Below are 17,724 nucleotides of genomic sequence, written 5' to 3' on the forward strand. Positions count from 1 at the left end.
TGCGCAGAAGAAGTTGTTCTTTGGGTGGGAGGGTGGGCTAGTGGAAGGAGGGGGCAATCTCTTTTTTTCCCGGGTGGTAGGGGGATGACAGGAGAAGGGAAGCGGGTGGTGAGAAAGGTACAGAGGGCAGGGTTTGGGGGCTGGGAAGGAAAGGGAAAAGATTAGGGTTTGGGGATGATGAAAGGGCTTTCTACGGGTAAGGATGGCAAAGGGTGGCAGTGACGGAAAGTCAGGCAACCTGTCCTGTCCGTCTTTTTGTATCGTGAATTGGAAAGACTGCAAGGGGGAGGGGAGTTGCTTGCGCCCTAAAGGAGGAGTTATTCAGATTCATTGCAGTGGGCGGCGGCTGCAAAACGCACCATTCTTCTTGTTTTGGCTCTGCAAAGCAGCCTTTTCAAGGGTTGGCTTGGGTGACAAAATGTCTTGTGTAGGCGTGGGTTTGTCTCCCTCTCGCTCTCTCTCCCTAAGATGTGTCCGGCATAGGCCAGGGTGCCACTCGAGGCCCAAACCAATTCTGGTTATCGCTTCTCGGCCTTTTGGCTAAGATCAAGTGTAGTATCTGTTCTTATCAGTTTAATATCTGATACGTCCCCTATCTGGGGACCATATATTAAATGGATTTTTAGAACAGGGAGATGGAAAAAGAGCTTGCTCTGTCCACTCCACGCATTGACCTGGTATTGCAGTACCTCCAGGAACGGTGCACCCCTTCTTAACCCAGTTTCCAAAAGCAGAACTCAATTCACCTGATTCATATTAGCCCGATTTAATGAATTGGAAGAAAGCATACGTCTTCATATGCACCTCAATTTGGCCCATTCACTTTTCACACTTCCTCCTTTTGTTTTTTATCTTTCACACTTTTGACTTTCTTTATTCATCCAAATAGCAAACTCATCACCACTCAACCTGACCAACTCGGCTATGTCCCCGTGCTGCAGTTCTCTGTCTTATCTAGATCATTTGCAATTGAATGGAATAGATCCCTTTTGGACAAAGTGGATTCACCTGCTGCTGCAGTGACCACAGGTGTGATAACATCTAGAATTGGCATCTGGTGCGATCTCTCCGCTTCCACTCCAAAGAAAGTTACCTGTTTATTCCTATCATGCATTGGTTTTTGGGGTTTTCTTTGAGTAATGATGATCTCTTTAGTAGTCTGTTGGCGCCCTCTCCTGGAGGAATAGTTTGCTTGCTCTTGGACATTCTAAAAGAGAGGTCATGATAGACATTGAGCTTCTGAGCTCAATTGGGGACAGTCATGGGTGATGAATGTTTGCAACCTACTGCGAAGCCTCATACCGCAATATAAGGAACGTCAAATACTAAGAAAGGGCGGCCTATGAAAGAATTACTACTTTCAATAAGTACACTTAAACGGCTAATTGGGAATAGAAAAACTGTAAAAAGCCCTCTGAGAAAGCCCCCCTCTAACCTTTGATAGTAAGCTTTTCTGTAGTCTGCCTGTTGATGTATTTTCCGTTTGAACTGTGCACAACATGAAGAGACGGAACACTGGCGGCTTGTCACAATGCCCCCCGATGACATCACAATAGCGCTGCTGCCTAGAAAACAAGCTGCGCAGAAGAAGTTGTTCTTTGGGTGGGAGGGTGGGCTAGTGGAAGGAGGGGGCAATCTCTTTTTTTCCCGGGTGGTAGGGGGATGACAGGAGAAGGGAAGCGGGTGGTGAGAAAGGTACAGAGGGCAGGGTTTGGGGGCTGGGAAGGAAAGGGAAAAGATTAGGGTTTGGGGATGATGAAAGGGCTTTCTACGGGTAAGGATGGCAAAGGGTGGCAGTGACGGAAAGTCAGGCAACCTGTCCTGTCCGTCTTTTTGTATCGTGAATTGGAAAGACTGCAAGGGGGAGGGGAGTTGCTTGCGCCCTAAAGGAGGAGTTATTCAGATTCATTGCAGTGGGCGGCGGCTGCAAAACGCACCATTCTTCTTGTTTTGGCTCTGCAAAGCAGCCTTTTCAAGGGTTGGCTTGGGTGACAAAATGTCTTGTGTAGGCGTGGGTTTGTCTCCCTCTCGCTCTCTCTCCCTAAGATGTGTCCGGCATAGGCCAGGGTGCCACTCGAGGCCCAAACCAATTCTGGTTATCGCTTCTCGGCCTTTTGGCTAAGATCAAGTGTAGTATCTGTTCTTATCAGTTTAATATCTGATACGTCCCCTATCTGGGGACCATATATTAAATGGATTTTTAGAACAGGGAGATGGAAAAAGAGCTTGCTCTGTCCACTCCACGCATTGACCTGGTATTGCAGTACCTCCAGGAACGGTGCACCCCTTCTTAACCCAGTTTCCAAAAGCAGAACTCAATTCACCTGATTCATATTAGCCCGATTTAATGAATTGGAAGAAAGCATACGTCTTCATATGCACCTCAATTTGGCCCATTCACTTTTCACACTTCCTCCTTTTGTTTTTTATCTTTCACACTTTTGACTTTCTTTATTCATCCAAATAGCAAACTCATCACCACTCAACCTGACCAACTCGGCTATGTCCCCGTGCTGCAGTTCTCTGTCTTATCTAGATCATTTGCAATTGAATGGAATAGATCCCTTTTGGACAAAGTGGATTCACCTGCTGCTGCAGTGACCACAGGTGTGATAACATCTAGAATTGGCATCTGGTGCGATCTCTCCGCTTCCACTCCAAAGAAAGTTACCTGTTTATTCCTATCATGCATTGGTTTTTGGGGTTTTCTTTGAGTAATGATGATCTCTTTAGTAGTCTGTTGGCGCCCTCTCCTGGAGGAATAGTTTGCTTGCTCTTGGACATTCTAAAAGAGAGGTCATGATAGACATTGAGCTTCTGAGCTCAATTGGGGACAGTCATGGGTGATGAATGTTTGCAACCTACTGCGAAGCCTCATACCGCAATATAAGGAACGTCAAATACTAAGAAAGGGCGGCCTATGAAAGAATTACTACTTTCAATAAGTACACTTAAACGGCTAATTGGGAATAGAAAAACTGTAAAAAGCCCTCTGAGAAAGCCCCCCTCTAACCTTTGATAGTAAGCTTTTCTGTAGTCTGCCTGTTGATGTATTTTCCGTTTGAACTGTGCACAACATGAAGAGACGGAACACTGGCGGCTTGTCACAATGCCCCCCGATGACATCACAATAGCGCTGCTGCCTAGAAAACAAGCTGCGCAGAAGAAGTTGTTCTTTGGGTGGGAGGGTGGGCTAGTGGAAGGAGGGGGCAATCTCTTTTTTTCCCGGGTGGTAGGGGGATGACAGGAGAAGGGAAGCGGGTGGTGAGAAAGGTACAGAGGGCAGGGTTTGGGGGCTGGGAAGGAAAGGGAAAAGATTAGGGTTTGGGGATGATGAAAGGGCTTTCTACGGGTAAGGATGGCAAAGGGTGGCAGTGACGGAAAGTCAGGCAACCTGTCCTGTCCGTCTTTTTGTATCGTGAATTGGAAAGACTGCAAGGGGGAGGGGAGTTGCTTGCGCCCTAAAGGAGGAGTTATTCAGATTCATTGCAGTGGGCGGCGGCTGCAAAACGCACCATTCTTCTTGTTTTGGCTCTGCAAAGCAGCCTTTTCAAGGGTTGGCTTGGGTGACAAAATGTCTTGTGTAGGCGTGGGTTTGTCTCCCTCTCGCTCTCTCTCCCTAAGATGTGTCCGGCATAGGCCAGGGTGCCACTCGAGGCCCAAACCAATTCTGGTTATCGCTTCTCGGCCTTTTGGCTAAGATCAAGTGTAGTATCGTTCGAAAAGGTGGTTTAAGGCTCCGGCCACCTTAGTACAATGATGCAATGCACACTGGAAGGTTGCGCTTGTTAGTACTTTGGGAGGATAGTATATCCATCTAGAGGAAACCATGGCCCTACCAGGATCGAGGCTATTAGACTGAGTAAGTGTGGGGGCTATGGTGCAATGTGCCCCAGGATTGACGACCCTGGAGTGAGTCTGAGCTTGCTGGCTTGGGACACCGGCGAGCCTTGGGCTCTGTAGCACACCGTACCTTGCCTTTTCATACTTTCTGAGCATATTGCTCTATCCCGGCCTTCTGGCTAGGAAGGGAAATTTTTATAATCATGGTCGGAGGTCCGTTCAGCTTTGGGCTGAGAAACCAACACCCGGTTGGAGGTCTGGGTCAGCTTTGGCTGAGAAACCAACACCCGGTTGGAGGTCCGGGTCAGCTTCGGCTGAGAAACCAACACCCGGTTGGAGGTCCGGGTCAGCTTCGGCTGAGAAACCAACACCCGGTTGGAGGTCCGGGTCAGCTTCGGCTGAGAAACCAACACCCGGTTGGAGGTCCGGTTAGCCTTAGGCTGAGAAACCAACACCGGTTGACGGTCCGGGCAGTTTCGGCTGCGAAACCAACAACTAGTAGCTCTCTACTCCACTTGGGTAAGATGCCTGGGTGGACGCTGGGAGCAACGACAAGGCTCAACCAGGCTTCGGCTTGGGGGAGCACCGAAGATCCCTGACCCTTGCTGTGGCCTTCTGGCTCGGAGGGACGGGGTTGATTTTTGGGGACCCTCTCCTCACGGAGGGGTCCACACGAATCCTAGCCTTTGCACTGTTTTTGGTGTGACTTTGGTCATGCATTTTTTGCGGTGCTTTGGAAAGCTTCATTAAATCAAATCTGTTCTTATCAGTTTAATATCTGATACGTCCCCTATCTGGGGACCATATATTAAATGGATTTTTAGAACAGGGAGATGGAAAAAGAGCTTGCTCTGTCCACTCCACGCATTGACCTGGTATTGCAGTACCTCCAGGAACGGTGCACCCCTTCTTAACCCAGTTTCCAAAAGCAGAACTCAATTCACCTGATTCATATTAGCCCGATTTAATGAATTGGAAGAAAGCATACGTCTTCATATGCACCTCAATTTGGCCCATTCACTTTTCACACTTCCTCCTTTTGTTTTTTATCTTTCACACTTTTGACTTTCTTTATTCATCCAAATAGCAAACTCATCACCACTCAACCTGACCAACTCGGCTATGTCCCCGTGCTGCAGTTCTCTGTCTTATCTAGATCATTTGCAATTGAATGGAATAGATCCCTTTTGGACAAAGTGGATTCACCTGCTGCTGCAGTGACCACAGGTGTGATAACATCTAGAATTGGCATCTGGTGCGATCTCTCCGCTTCCACTCCAAAGAAAGTTACCTGTTTATTCCTATCATGCATTGGTTTTTGGGGTTTTCTTTGAGTAATGATGATCTCTTTAGTAGTCTGTTGGCGCCCTCTCCTGGAGGAATAGTTTGCTTGCTCTTGGACATTCTAAAAGAGAGGTCATGATAGACATTGAGCTTCTGAGCTCAATTGGGGACAGTCATGGGTGATGAATGTTTGCAACCTACTGCGAAGCCTCATACCGCAATATAAGGAACGTCAAATACTAAGAAAGGGCGGCCTATGAAAGAATTACTACTTTCAATAAGTACACTTAAACGGCTAATTGGGAATAGAAAAACTGTAAAAAGCCCTCTGAGAAAGCCCCCCTCTAACCTTTGATAGTAAGCTTTTCTGTAGTCTGCCTGTTGATGTATTTTCCGTTTGAACTGTGCACAACATGAAGAGACGGAACACTGGCGGCTTGTCACAATGCCCCCCGATGACATCACAATAGCGCTGCTGCCTAGAAAACAAGCTGCGCAGAAGAAGTTGTTCTTTGGGTGGGAGGGTGGGCTAGTGGAAGGAGGGGGCAATCTCTTTTTTTCCCGGGTGGTAGGGGGATGACAGGAGAAGGGAAGCGGGTGGTGAGAAAGGTACAGAGGGCAGGGTTTGGGGGCTGGGAAGGAAAGGGAAAAGATTAGGGTTTGGGGATGATGAAAGGGCTTTCTACGGGTAAGGATGGCAAAGGGTGGCAGTGACGGAAAGTCAGGCAACCTGTCCTGTCCGTCTTTTTGTATCGTGAATTGGAAAGACTGCAAGGGGGAGGGGAGTTGCTTGCGCCCTAAAGGAGGAGTTATTCAGATTCATTGCAGTGGGCGGCGGCTGCAAAACGCACCATTCTTCTTGTTTTGGCTCTGCAAAGCAGCCTTTTCAAGGGTTGGCTTGGGTGACAAAATGTCTTGTGTAGGCGTGGGTTTGTCTCCCTCTCGCTCTCTCTCCCTAAGATGTGTCCGGCATAGGCCAGGGTGCCACTCGAGGCCCAAACCAATTCTGGTTATCGCTTCTCGGCCTTTTGGCTAAGATCAAGTGTAGTATCTGTTCTTATCAGTTTAATATCTGATACGTCCCCTATCTGGGGACCATATATTAAATGGATTTTTAGAACAGGGAGATGGAAAAAGAGCTTGCTCTGTCCACTCCACGCATTGACCTGGTATTGCAGTACCTCCAGGAACGGTGCACCCCTTCTTAACCCAGTTTCCAAAAGCAGAACTCAATTCACCTGATTCATATTAGCCCGATTTAATGAATTGGAAGAAAGCATACGTCTTCATATGCACCTCAATTTGGCCCATTCACTTTTCACACTTCCTCCTTTTGTTTTTTATCTTTCACACTTTTGACTTTCTTTATTCATCCAAATAGCAAACTCATCACCACTCAACCTGACCAACTCGGCTATGTCCCCGTGCTGCAGTTCTCTGTCTTATCTAGATCATTTGCAATTGAATGGAATAGATCCCTTTTGGACAAAGTGGATTCACCTGCTGCTGCAGTGACCACAGGTGTGATAACATCTAGAATTGGCATCTGGTGCGATCTCTCCGCTTCCACTCCAAAGAAAGTTACCTGTTTATTCCTATCATGCATTGGTTTTTGGGGTTTTCTTTGAGTAATGATGATCTCTTTAGTAGTCTGTTGGCGCCCTCTCCTGGAGGAATAGTTTGCTTGCTCTTGGACATTCTAAAAGAGAGGTCATGATAGACATTGAGCTTCTGAGCTCAATTGGGGACAGTCATGGGTGATGAATGTTTGCAACCTACTGCGAAGCCTCATACCGCAATATAAGGAACGTCAAATACTAAGAAAGGGCGGCCTATGAAAGAATTACTACTTTCAATAAGTACACTTAAACGGCTAATTGGGAATAGAAAAACTGTAAAAAGCCCTCTGAGAAAGCCCCCCTCTAACCTTTGATAGTAAGCTTTTCTGTAGTCTGCCTGTTGATGTATTTTCCGTTTGAACTGTGCACAACATGAAGAGACGGAACACTGGCGGCTTGTCACAATGCCCCCCGATGACATCACAATAGCGCTGCTGCCTAGAAAACAAGCTGCGCAGAAGAAGTTGTTCTTTGGGTGGGAGGGTGGGCTAGTGGAAGGAGGGGGCAATCTCTTTTTTTCCCGGGTGGTAGGGGGATGACAGGAGAAGGGAAGCGGGTGGTGAGAAAGGTACAGAGGGCAGGGTTTGGGGGCTGGGAAGGAAAGGGAAAAGATTAGGGTTTGGGGATGATGAAAGGGCTTTCTACGGGTAAGGATGGCAAAGGGTGGCAGTGACGGAAAGTCAGGCAACCTGTCCTGTCCGTCTTTTTGTATCGTGAATTGGAAAGACTGCAAGGGGGAGGGGAGTTGCTTGCGCCCTAAAGGAGGAGTTATTCAGATTCATTGCAGTGGGCGGCGGCTGCAAAACGCACCATTCTTCTTGTTTTGGCTCTGCAAAGCAGCCTTTTCAAGGGTTGGCTTGGGTGACAAAATGTCTTGTGTAGGCGTGGGTTTGTCTCCCTCTCGCTCTCTCTCCCTAAGATGTGTCCGGCATAGGCCAGGGTGCCACTCGAGGCCCAAACCAATTCTGGTTATCGCTTCTCGGCCTTTTGGCTAAGATCAAGTGTAGTATCTGTTCTTATCAGTTTAATATCTGATACGTCCCCTATCTGGGGACCATATATTAAATGGATTTTTAGAACAGGGAGATGGAAAAAGAGCTTGCTCTGTCCACTCCACGCATTGACCTGGTATTGCAGTACCTCCAGGAACGGTGCACCCCTTCTTAACCCAGTTTCCAAAAGCAGAACTCAATTCACCTGATTCATATTAGCCCGATTTAATGAATTGGAAGAAAGCATACGTCTTCATATGCACCTCAATTTGGCCCATTCACTTTTCACACTTCCTCCTTTTGTTTTTTATCTTTCACACTTTTGACTTTCTTTATTCATCCAAATAGCAAACTCATCACCACTCAACCTGACCAACTCGGCTATGTCCCCGTGCTGCAGTTCTCTGTCTTATCTAGATCATTTGCAATTGAATGGAATAGATCCCTTTTGGACAAAGTGGATTCACCTGCTGCTGCAGTGACCACAGGTGTGATAACATCTAGAATTGGCATCTGGTGCGATCTCTCCGCTTCCACTCCAAAGAAAGTTACCTGTTTATTCCTATCATGCATTGGTTTTTGGGGTTTTCTTTGAGTAATGATGATCTCTTTAGTAGTCTGTTGGCGCCCTCTCCTGGAGGAATAGTTTGCTTGCTCTTGGACATTCTAAAAGAGAGGTCATGATAGACATTGAGCTTCTGAGCTCAATTGGGGACAGTCATGGGTGATGAATGTTTGCAACCTACTGCGAAGCCTCATACCGCAATATAAGGAACGTCAAATACTAAGAAAGGGCGGCCTATGAAAGAATTACTACTTTCAATAAGTACACTTAAACGGCTAATTGGGAATAGAAAAACTGTAAAAAGCCCTCTGAGAAAGCCCCCCTCTAACCTTTGATAGTAAGCTTTTCTGTAGTCTGCCTGTTGATGTATTTTCCGTTTGAACTGTGCACAACATGAAGAGACGGAACACTGGCGGCTTGTCACAATGCCCCCCGATGACATCACAATAGCGCTGCTGCCTAGAAAACAAGCTGCGCAGAAGAAGTTGTTCTTTGGGTGGGAGGGTGGGCTAGTGGAAGGAGGGGGCAATCTCTTTTTTTCCCGGGTGGTAGGGGGATGACAGGAGAAGGGAAGCGGGTGGTGAGAAAGGTACAGAGGGCAGGGTTTGGGGGCTGGGAAGGAAAGGGAAAAGATTAGGGTTTGGGGATGATGAAAGGGCTTTCTACGGGTAAGGATGGCAAAGGGTGGCAGTGACGGAAAGTCAGGCAACCTGTCCTGTCCGTCTTTTTGTATCGTGAATTGGAAAGACTGCAAGGGGGAGGGGAGTTGCTTGCGCCCTAAAGGAGGAGTTATTCAGATTCATTGCAGTGGGCGGCGGCTGCAAAACGCACCATTCTTCTTGTTTTGGCTCTGCAAAGCAGCCTTTTCAAGGGTTGGCTTGGGTGACAAAATGTCTTGTGTAGGCGTGGGTTTGTCTCCCTCTCGCTCTCTCTCCCTAAGATGTGTCCGGCATAGGCCAGGGTGCCACTCGAGGCCCAAACCAATTCTGGTTATCGCTTCTCGGCCTTTTGGCTAAGATCAAGTGTAGTATCTGTTCTTATCAGTTTAATATCTGATACGTCCCCTATCTGGGGACCATATATTAAATGGATTTTTAGAACAGGGAGATGGAAAAAGAGCTTGCTCTGTCCACTCCACGCATTGACCTGGTATTGCAGTACCTCCAGGAACGGTGCACCCCTTCTTAACCCAGTTTCCAAAAGCAGAACTCAATTCACCTGATTCATATTAGCCCGATTTAATGAATTGGAAGAAAGCATACGTCTTCATATGCACCTCAATTTGGCCCATTCACTTTTCACACTTCCTCCTTTTGTTTTTTATCTTTACACACTTTTGACTTTCTTTATTCATCCAAATAGCAAACTCATCACCACTCAACCTGACCAACTCGGCTATGTCCCCGTGCTGCAGTTCTCTGTCTTATCTAGATCATTTGCAATTGAATGGAATAGATCCCTTTTGGACAAAGTGGATTCACCTGCTGCTGCAGTGACCACAGGTGTGATAACATCTAGAATTGGCATCTGGTGCGATCTCTCCGCTTCCACTCCAAAGAAAGTTACCTGTTTATTCCTATCATGCATTGGTTTTTGGGGTTTTCTTTGAGTAATGATGATCTCTTTAGTAGTCTGTTGGCGCCCTCTCCTGGAGGAATAGTTTGCTTGCTCTTGGACATTCTAAAAGAGAGGTCATGATAGACATTGAGCTTCTGAGCTCAATTGGGGACAGTCATGGGTGATGAATGTTTGCAACCTACTGCGAAGCCTCATACCGCAATATAAGGAACGTCAAATACTAAGAAAGGGCGGCCTAGAAAGAATTACTACTTTCAATAAGTACACTTAAACGGCTAATTGGGAATAGAAAAACTGTAAAAAGCCCTCTGAGAAAGCCCCCCTCTAACCTTTGATAGTAAGCTTTTCTGTAGTCTGCCTGTTGATGTATTTTCCGTTTGAACTGTGCACAACATGAAGAGACGGAACACTGGCGGCTTGTCACAATGCCCCCCGATGACATCACAATAGCGCTGCTGCCTAGAAAACAAGCTGCGCAGAAGAAGTTGTTCTTTGGGTGGGAGGGTGGGCTAGTGGAAGGAGGGGGCAATCTCTTTTTTTCCCGGGTGGTAGGGGGATGACAGGAGAAGGGAAGCGGGTGGTGAGAAAGGTACAGAGGGCAGGGTTTGGGGGCTGGGAAGGAAAGGGAAAAGATTAGGGTTTGGGGATGATGAAAGGGCTTTCTACGGGTAAGGATGGCAAAGGGTGGCAGTGACGGAAAGTCAGGCAACCTGTCCTGTCCGTCTTTTTGTATCGTGAATTGGAAAGACTGCAAGGGGGAGGGGAGTTGCTTGCGCCCTAAAGGAGGAGTTATTCAGATTCATTGCAGTGGGCGGCGGCTGCAAAACGCACCATTCTTCTTGTTTTGGCTCTGCAAAGCAGCCTTTTCAAGGGTTGGCTTGGGTGACAAAATGTCTTGTGTAGGCGTGGGTTTGTCTCCCTCTCGCTCTCTCTCCCTAAGATGTGTCCGGCATAGGCCAGGGTGCCACTCGAGGCCCAAACCAATTCTGGTTATCGCTTCTCGGCCTTTTGGCTAAGATCAAGTGTAGTATCTGTTCTTATCAGTTTAATATCTGATACTTCCCCTATCTGGGGACCATATATTAAATGGATTTTTAGAACAGGGAGATGGAAAAAGAGCTTGCTCTGTCCACTCCACGCATTGACCTGGTATTGCAGTACCTCCAGGAACGGTGCACCCCTTCTTAACCCAGTTTCCAAAAGCAGAACTCAATTCACCTGATTCATATTAGCCCGATTTAATGAATTGGAAGAAAGCATACGTCTTCATATGCACCTCAATTTGGCCCATTCACTTTTCACACTTCCTCCTTTTGTTTTTTATCTTTCACACTTTTGACTTTCTTTATTCATCCAAATAGCAAACTCATCACCACTCAACCTGACCAACTCGGCTATGTCCCCGTGCTGCAGTTCTCTGTCTTATCTAGATCATTTGCAATTGAATGGAATAGATCCCTTTTGGACAAAGTGGATTCACCTGCTGCTGCAGTGACCACAGGTGTGATAACATCTAGAATTGGCATCTGGTGCGATCTCTCCGCTTCCACTCCAAAGAAAGTTACCTGTTTATTCCTATCATGCATTGGTTTTTGGGGTTTTCTTTGAGTAATGATGATCTCTTTAGTAGTCTGTTGGCGCCCTCTCCTGGAGGAATAGTTTGCTTGCTCTTGGACATTCTAAAAGAGAGGTCATGATAGACATTGAGCTTCTGAGCTCAATTGGGGACAGTCATGGGTGATGAATGTTTGCAACCTACTGCGAAGCCTCATACCGCAATATAAGGAACGTCAAATACTAAGAAAGGGCGGCCTATGAAAGAATTACTACTTTCAATAAGTACACTTAAACGGCTAATTGGGAATAGAAAAACTGTAAAAAGCCCTCTGAGAAAGCCCCCCTCTAACCTTTGATAGTAAGCTTTTCTGTAGTCTGCCTGTTGATGTATTTTCCGTTTGAACTGTGCACAACATGAAGAGACGGAACACTGGCGGCTTGTCACAATGCCCCCCGATGACATCACAATAGCGCTGCTGCCTAGAAAACAAGCTGCGCAGAAGAAGTTGTTCTTTGGGTGGGAGGGTGGGCTAGTGGAAGGAGGGGGCAATCTCTTTTTTTCCCGGGTGGTAGGGGGATGACAGGAGAAGGGAAGCGGGTGGTGAGAAAGGTACAGAGGGCAGGGTTTGGGGGCTGGGAAGGAAAGGGAAAAGATTAGGGTTTGGGGATGATGAAAGGGCTTTCTACGGGTAAGGATGGCAAAGGGTGGCAGTGACGGAAAGTCAGGCAACCTGTCCTGTCCGTCTTTTTGTATCGTGAATTGGAAAGACTGCAAGGGGGAGGGGAGTTGCTTGCGCCCTAAAGGAGGAGTTATTCAGATTCATTGCAGTGGGCGGCGGCTGCAAAACGCACCATTCTTCTTGTTTTGGCTCTGCAAAGCAGCCTTTTCAAGGGTTGGCTTGGGTGACAAAATGTCTTGTGTAGGCGTGGGTTTGTCTCCCTCTCGCTCTCTCTCCCTAAGATGTGTCCGGCATAGGCCAGGGTGCCACTCGAGGCCCAAACCAATTCTGGTTATCGCTTCTCGGCCTTTTGGCTAAGATCAAGTGTAGTATCTGTTCTTATCAGTTTAATATCTGATACGTCCCCTATCTGGGGACCATATATTAAATGGATTTTTAGAACAGGGAGATGGAAAAAGAGCTTGCTCTGTCCACTCCACGCATTGACCTGGTATTGCAGTACCTCCAGGAACGGTGCACCCCTTCTTAACCCAGTTTCCAAAAGCAGAACTCAATTCACCTGATTCATATTAGCCCGATTTAATGAATTGGAAGAAAGCATACGTCTTCATATGCACCTCAATTTGGCCCATTCACTTTTCACACTTCCTCCTTTTGTTTTTTATCTTTCACACTTTTGACTTTCTTTATTCATCCAAATAGCAAACTCATCACCACTCAACCTGACCAACTCGGCTATGTCCCCGTGCTGCAGTTCTCTGTCTTATCTAGATCATTTGCAATTGAATGGAATAGATCCCTTTTGGACAAAGTGGATTCACCTGCTGCTGCAGTGACCACAGGTGTGATAACATCTAGAATTGGCATCTGGTGCGATCTCTCCGCTTCCACTCCAAAGAAAGTTACCTGTTTATTCCTATCATGCATTGGTTTTTGGGGTTTTCTTTGAGTAATGATGATCTCTTTAGTAGTCTGTTGGCGCCCTCTCCTGGAGGAATAGTTTGCTTGCTCTTGGACATTCTAAAAGAGAGGTCATGATAGACATTGAGCTTCTGAGCTCAATTGGGGACAGTCATGGGTGATGAATGTTTGCAACCTACTGCGAAGCCTCATACCGCAATATAAGGAACGTCAAATACTAAGAAAGGGCGGCCTATGAAAGAATTACTACTTTCAATAAGTACACTTAAACGGCTAATTGGGAATAGAAAAACTGTAAAAAGCCCTCTGAGAAAGCCCCCCTCTAACCTTTGATAGTAAGCTTTTCTGTAGTCTGCCTGTTGATGTATTTTCCGTTTGAACTGTGCACAACATGAAGAGACGGAACACTGGCGGCTTGTCACAATGCCCCCCGATGACATCACAATAGCGCTGCTGCCTAGAAAACAAGCTGCGCAGAAGAAGTTGTTCTTTGGGTGGGAGGGTGGGCTAGTGGAAGGAGGGGGGCAATCTCTTTTTTTCCCGGGTGGTAGGGGGATGACAGGAGAAGGGAAGCGGGTGGTGAGAAAGGTACAGAGGGCAGGGTTTGGGGGCTGGGAAGGAAAGGGAAAAGATTAGGGTTTGGGGATGATGAAAGGGCTTTCTACGGGTAAGGATGGCAAAGGGTGGCAGTGACGGAAAGTCAGGCAACCTGTCCTGTCCGTCTTTTTGTATCGTGAATTGGAAAGACTGCAAGGGGGAGGGGAGTTGCTTGCGCCCTAAAGGAGGAGTTATTCAGATTCATTGCAGTGGGCGGCGGCTGCAAAACGCACCATTCTTCTTGTTTTGGCTCTGCAAAGCAGCCTTTTCAAGGGTTGGCTTGGGTGACAAAATGTCTTGTGTAGGCGTGGGTTTGTCTCCCTCTCGCTCTCTCTCCCTAAGATGTGTCCGGCATAGGCCAGGGTGCCACTCGAGGCCCAAACCAATTCTGGTTATCGCTTCTCGGCCTTTTGGCTAAGATCAAGTGTAGTATCTGTTCTTATCAGTTTAATATCTGATACGTCCCCTATCTGGGGACCATATATTAAATGGATTTTTAGAACAGGGAGATGGAAAAAGAGCTTGCTCTGTCCACTCCACGCATTGACCTGGTATTGCAGTACCTCCAGGAACGGTGCACCCCTTCTTAACCCAGTTTCCAAAAGCAGAACTCAATTCACCTGATTCATATTAGCCCGATTTAATGAATTGGAAGAAAGCATACGTCTTCATATGCACCTCAATTTGGCCCATTCACTTTTCACACTTCCTCCTTTTGTTTTTTATCTTTCACACTTTTGACTTTCTTTATTCATCCAAATAGCAAACTCATCACCACTCAACCTGACCAACTCGGCTATGTCCCCGTGCTGCAGTTCTCTGTCTTATCTAGATCATTTGCAATTGAATGGAATAGATCCCTTTTGGACAAAGTGGATTCACCTGCTGCTGCAGTGACCACAGGTGTGATAACATCTAGAATTGGCATCTGGTGCGATCTCTCCGCTTCCACTCCAAAGAAAGTTACCTGTTTATTCCTATCATGCATTGGTTTTTGGGGTTTTCTTTGAGTAATGATGATCTCTTTAGTAGTCTGTTGGCGCCCTCTCCTGGAGGAATAGTTTGCTTGCTCTTGGACATTCTAAAAGAGAGGTCATGATAGACATTGAGCTTCTGAGCTCAATTGGGGACAGTCATGGGTGATGAATGTTTGCAACCTACTGCGAAGCCTCATACCGCAATATAAGGAACGTCAAATACTAAGAAAGGGCGGCCTATGAAAGAATTACTACTTTCAATAAGTACACTTAAACGGCTAATTGGGAATAGAAAAACTGTAAAAAGCCCTCTGAGAAAGCCCCCCTCTAACCTTTGATAGTAAGCTTTTCTGTAGTCTGCCTGTTGATGTATTTTCCGTTTGAACTGTGCACAACATGAAGAGACGGAACACTGGCGGCTTGTCACAATGCCCCCCGATGACATCACAATAGCGCTGCTGCCTAGAAAACAAGCTGCGCAGAAGAAGTTGTTCTTTGGGTGGGAGGGTGGGCTAGTGGAAGGAGGGGGCAATCTCTTTTTTTCCCGGGTGGTAGGGGGATGACAGGAGAAGGGAAGCGGGTGGTGAGAAAGGTACAGAGGGCAGGGTTTGGGGGCTGGGAAGGAAAGGGAAAAGATTAGGGTTTGGGGATGATGAAAGGGCTTTCTACGGGTAAGGATGGCAAAGGGTGGCAGTGACGGAAAGTCAGGCAACCTGTCCTGTCCGTCTTTTTGTATCGTGAATTGGAAAGACTGCAAGGGGGAGGGGAGTTGCTTGCGCCCTAAAGGAGGAGTTATTCAGATTCATTGCAGTGGGCGGCGGCTGCAAAACGCACCATTCTTCTTGTTTTGGCTCTGCAAAGCAGCCTTTTCAAGGGTTGGCTTGGGTGACAAAATGTCTTGTGTAGGCGTGGGTTTGTCTCCCTCTCGCTCTCTCTCCCTAAGATGTGTCCGGCATAGGCCAGGGTGCCACTCGAGGCCCAAACCAATTCTGGTTATCGCTTCTCGGCCTTTTGGCTAAGATCAAGTGTAGTATCTGTTCTTATCAGTTTAATATCTGATACGTCCCCTATCTGGGGACCATATATTAAATGGATTTTTAGAACAGGGAGATGGAAAAAGAGCTTGCTCTGTCCACTCCACGCATTGACCTGGTATTGCAGTACCTCCAGGAACGGTGCACCCCTTCTTAACCCAGTTTCCAAAAGCAGAACTCAATTCACCTGATTCATATTAGCCCGATTTAATGAATTGGAAGAAAGCATACGTCTTCATATGCACCTCAATTTGGCCCATTCACTTTTCACACTTCCTCCTTTTGTTTTTTATCTTTCACACTTTTGACTTTCTTTATTCATCCAAATAGCAAACTCATCACCACTCAACCTGACCAACTCGGCTATGTCCCCGTGCTGCAGTTCTCTGTCTTATCTAGATCATTTGCAATTGAATGGAATAGATCCCTTTTGGACAAAGTGGATTCACCTGCTGCTGCAGTGACCACAGGTGTGATAACATCTAGAATTGGCATCTGGTGCGATCTCTCCGCTTCCACTCCAAAGAAAGTTACCTGTTTATTCCTATCATGCATTGGTTTTTGGGGTTTTCTTTGAGTAATGATGATCTCTTTAGTAGTCTGTTGGCGCCCTCTCCTGGAGGAATAGTTTGCTTGCTCTTGGACATTCTAAAAGAGAGGTCATGATAGACATTGAGCTTCTGAGCTCAATTGGGGACAGTCATGGGTGATGAATGTTTGCAACCTACTGCGAAGCCTCATACCGCAATATAAGGAACGTCAAATACTAAGAAAGGGCGGCCTATGAAAGAATTACTACTTTCAATAAGTACACTTAAACGGCTAATTGGGAATAGAAAAACTGTAAAAAGCCCTCTGAGAAAGCCCCCCTCTAACCTTTGATAGTAAGCTTTTCTGTAGTCTGCCTGTTGATGTATTTTCCGTTTGAACTGTGCACAACATGAAGAGACGGAACACTGGCGGCTTGTCACAATGCCCCCCGATGACATCACAATAGCGCTGCTGCCTAGAAAACAAGCTGCGCAGAAGAAGTTGTTCTTTGGGTGGGAGGGTGGGCTAGTGGAAGGAGGGGGCAATCTCTTTTTTTCCCGGGTGGTAGGGGGATGACAGGAGAAGGGAAGCGGGTGGTGAGAAAGGTACAGAGGGCAGGGTTTGGGGGCTGGGAAGGAAAGGGAAAAGATTAGGGTTTGGGGATGATGAAAGGGCTTTCTACGGGTAAGGATGGCAAAGGGTGGCAGTGACGGAAAGTCAGGCAACCTGTCCTGTCCGTCTTTTTGTATCGTGAATTGGAAAGACTGCAAGGGGGAGGGGAGTTGCTTGCGCCCTAAAGGAGGAGTTATTCAGATTCATTGCAGTGGGCGGCGGCTGCAAAACGCACCATTCTTCTTGTTTTGGCTCTGCAAAGCAGCCTTTTCAAGGGTTGGCTTGGGTGACAAAATGTCTTGTGAGGCGTGGGTTTGTCTCCCTCTCGCTCTCTCTCCCTAAGATGTGTCCGGCATAGGCCAGGGTGCCACTCGAGGCCCAAACCAATTCTGGTTATCGCTTCTCGGCCTTTTGGCTAAGATCAAGTGTAGTATCTGTTCTTATCAGTTTAATATCTGATACGTCCCCTATCTGGGGACCATATATTAAATGGATTTTTAGAACAGGGAGATGGAAAAAGAGCTTGCTCTGTCCACTCCACGCATTGACCTGGTATTGCAGTACCTCCAGGAACGGTGCACCCCTTCTTAACCCAGTTTCCAAAAGCAGAACTCAATTCACCTGATTCATATTAGCCCGATTTAATGAATTGGAAGAAAGCATACGTCTTCATATGCACCTCAATTTGGCCCATTCACTTTTCACACTTCCTCCTTTTGTTTTTTATCTTTCACACTTTTGACTTTCTTTATTCATCCAAATAGCAAACTCATCACCACTCAACCTGACCAACTCGGCTATGTCCCCGTGCTGCAGTTCTCTGTCTTATCTAGATCATTTGCAATTGAATGGAATAGATCCCTTTTGGACAAAGTGGATTCACCTGCTGCTGCAGTGACCACAGGTGTGATAACATCTAGAATTGGCATCTGGT

The 17,724-nt window shown here is 46.8% G+C and overlaps 11 non-coding genes and 1 pseudogene across 11 annotated transcripts; all 12 read left to right on the forward strand.

The window, feature by feature from the left end:
• The first annotated feature begins 520 nt into the window (after positions 1 to 520).
• Positions 521 to 711, forward strand: LOC142287359 (U2 spliceosomal RNA). Its single transcript, XR_012748344.1, has one exon. It is a non-coding gene; the product is annotated as a U2 spliceosomal RNA (small nuclear RNA).
• A 1,387-nt stretch (positions 712 to 2,098) lies between these two features.
• LOC142287360 (U2 spliceosomal RNA) lies at positions 2,099 to 2,289 on the forward strand. Its single transcript, XR_012748345.1, has one exon. It is a non-coding gene; the product is annotated as a U2 spliceosomal RNA (small nuclear RNA).
• Positions 2,290 to 3,676: 1,387 nt separating this feature from the next.
• Positions 3,677 to 3,818, forward strand: LOC142287383 (U2 spliceosomal RNA; annotated as a pseudogene).
• A 739-nt stretch (positions 3,819 to 4,557) lies between these two features.
• On the forward strand, positions 4,558 to 4,752 carry LOC142287377 (U2 spliceosomal RNA). Its single transcript, XR_012748362.1, has one exon. It is a non-coding gene; the product is annotated as a U2 spliceosomal RNA (small nuclear RNA).
• A 1,387-nt stretch (positions 4,753 to 6,139) lies between these two features.
• LOC142287361 (U2 spliceosomal RNA) lies at positions 6,140 to 6,330 on the forward strand. The gene has a single exon (XR_012748346.1). It is a non-coding gene; the product is annotated as a U2 spliceosomal RNA (small nuclear RNA).
• Positions 6,331 to 7,717: 1,387 nt separating this feature from the next.
• Positions 7,718 to 7,908, forward strand: LOC142287362 (U2 spliceosomal RNA). The gene has a single exon (XR_012748347.1). It is a non-coding gene; the product is annotated as a U2 spliceosomal RNA (small nuclear RNA).
• A 1,387-nt stretch (positions 7,909 to 9,295) lies between these two features.
• LOC142287363 (U2 spliceosomal RNA) lies at positions 9,296 to 9,486 on the forward strand. The gene has a single exon (XR_012748348.1). It is a non-coding gene; the product is annotated as a U2 spliceosomal RNA (small nuclear RNA).
• Positions 9,487 to 10,873: 1,387 nt separating this feature from the next.
• Positions 10,874 to 11,064, forward strand: LOC142287371 (U2 spliceosomal RNA). Its single transcript, XR_012748356.1, has one exon. It is a non-coding gene; the product is annotated as a U2 spliceosomal RNA (small nuclear RNA).
• A 1,387-nt stretch (positions 11,065 to 12,451) lies between these two features.
• On the forward strand, positions 12,452 to 12,642 carry LOC142287365 (U2 spliceosomal RNA). Its single transcript, XR_012748350.1, has one exon. It is a non-coding gene; the product is annotated as a U2 spliceosomal RNA (small nuclear RNA).
• A 1,388-nt stretch (positions 12,643 to 14,030) lies between these two features.
• On the forward strand, positions 14,031 to 14,221 carry LOC142287366 (U2 spliceosomal RNA). Its single transcript, XR_012748351.1, has one exon. It is a non-coding gene; the product is annotated as a U2 spliceosomal RNA (small nuclear RNA).
• A 1,387-nt stretch (positions 14,222 to 15,608) lies between these two features.
• On the forward strand, positions 15,609 to 15,799 carry LOC142287367 (U2 spliceosomal RNA). The gene has a single exon (XR_012748352.1). It is a non-coding gene; the product is annotated as a U2 spliceosomal RNA (small nuclear RNA).
• A 1,386-nt stretch (positions 15,800 to 17,185) lies between these two features.
• LOC142287368 (U2 spliceosomal RNA) lies at positions 17,186 to 17,376 on the forward strand. Its single transcript, XR_012748353.1, has one exon. It is a non-coding gene; the product is annotated as a U2 spliceosomal RNA (small nuclear RNA).
• Positions 17,377 to 17,724: the final 348 nt, after the last annotated feature.

This window comes from Anomaloglossus baeobatrachus, unplaced genomic scaffold (assembly GCF_048569485.1).
Source record: "Anomaloglossus baeobatrachus isolate aAnoBae1 unplaced genomic scaffold, aAnoBae1.hap1 Scaffold_722, whole genome shotgun sequence".
NCBI lineage: Eukaryota > Metazoa > Chordata > Amphibia > Anura > Aromobatidae > Anomaloglossus > Anomaloglossus baeobatrachus.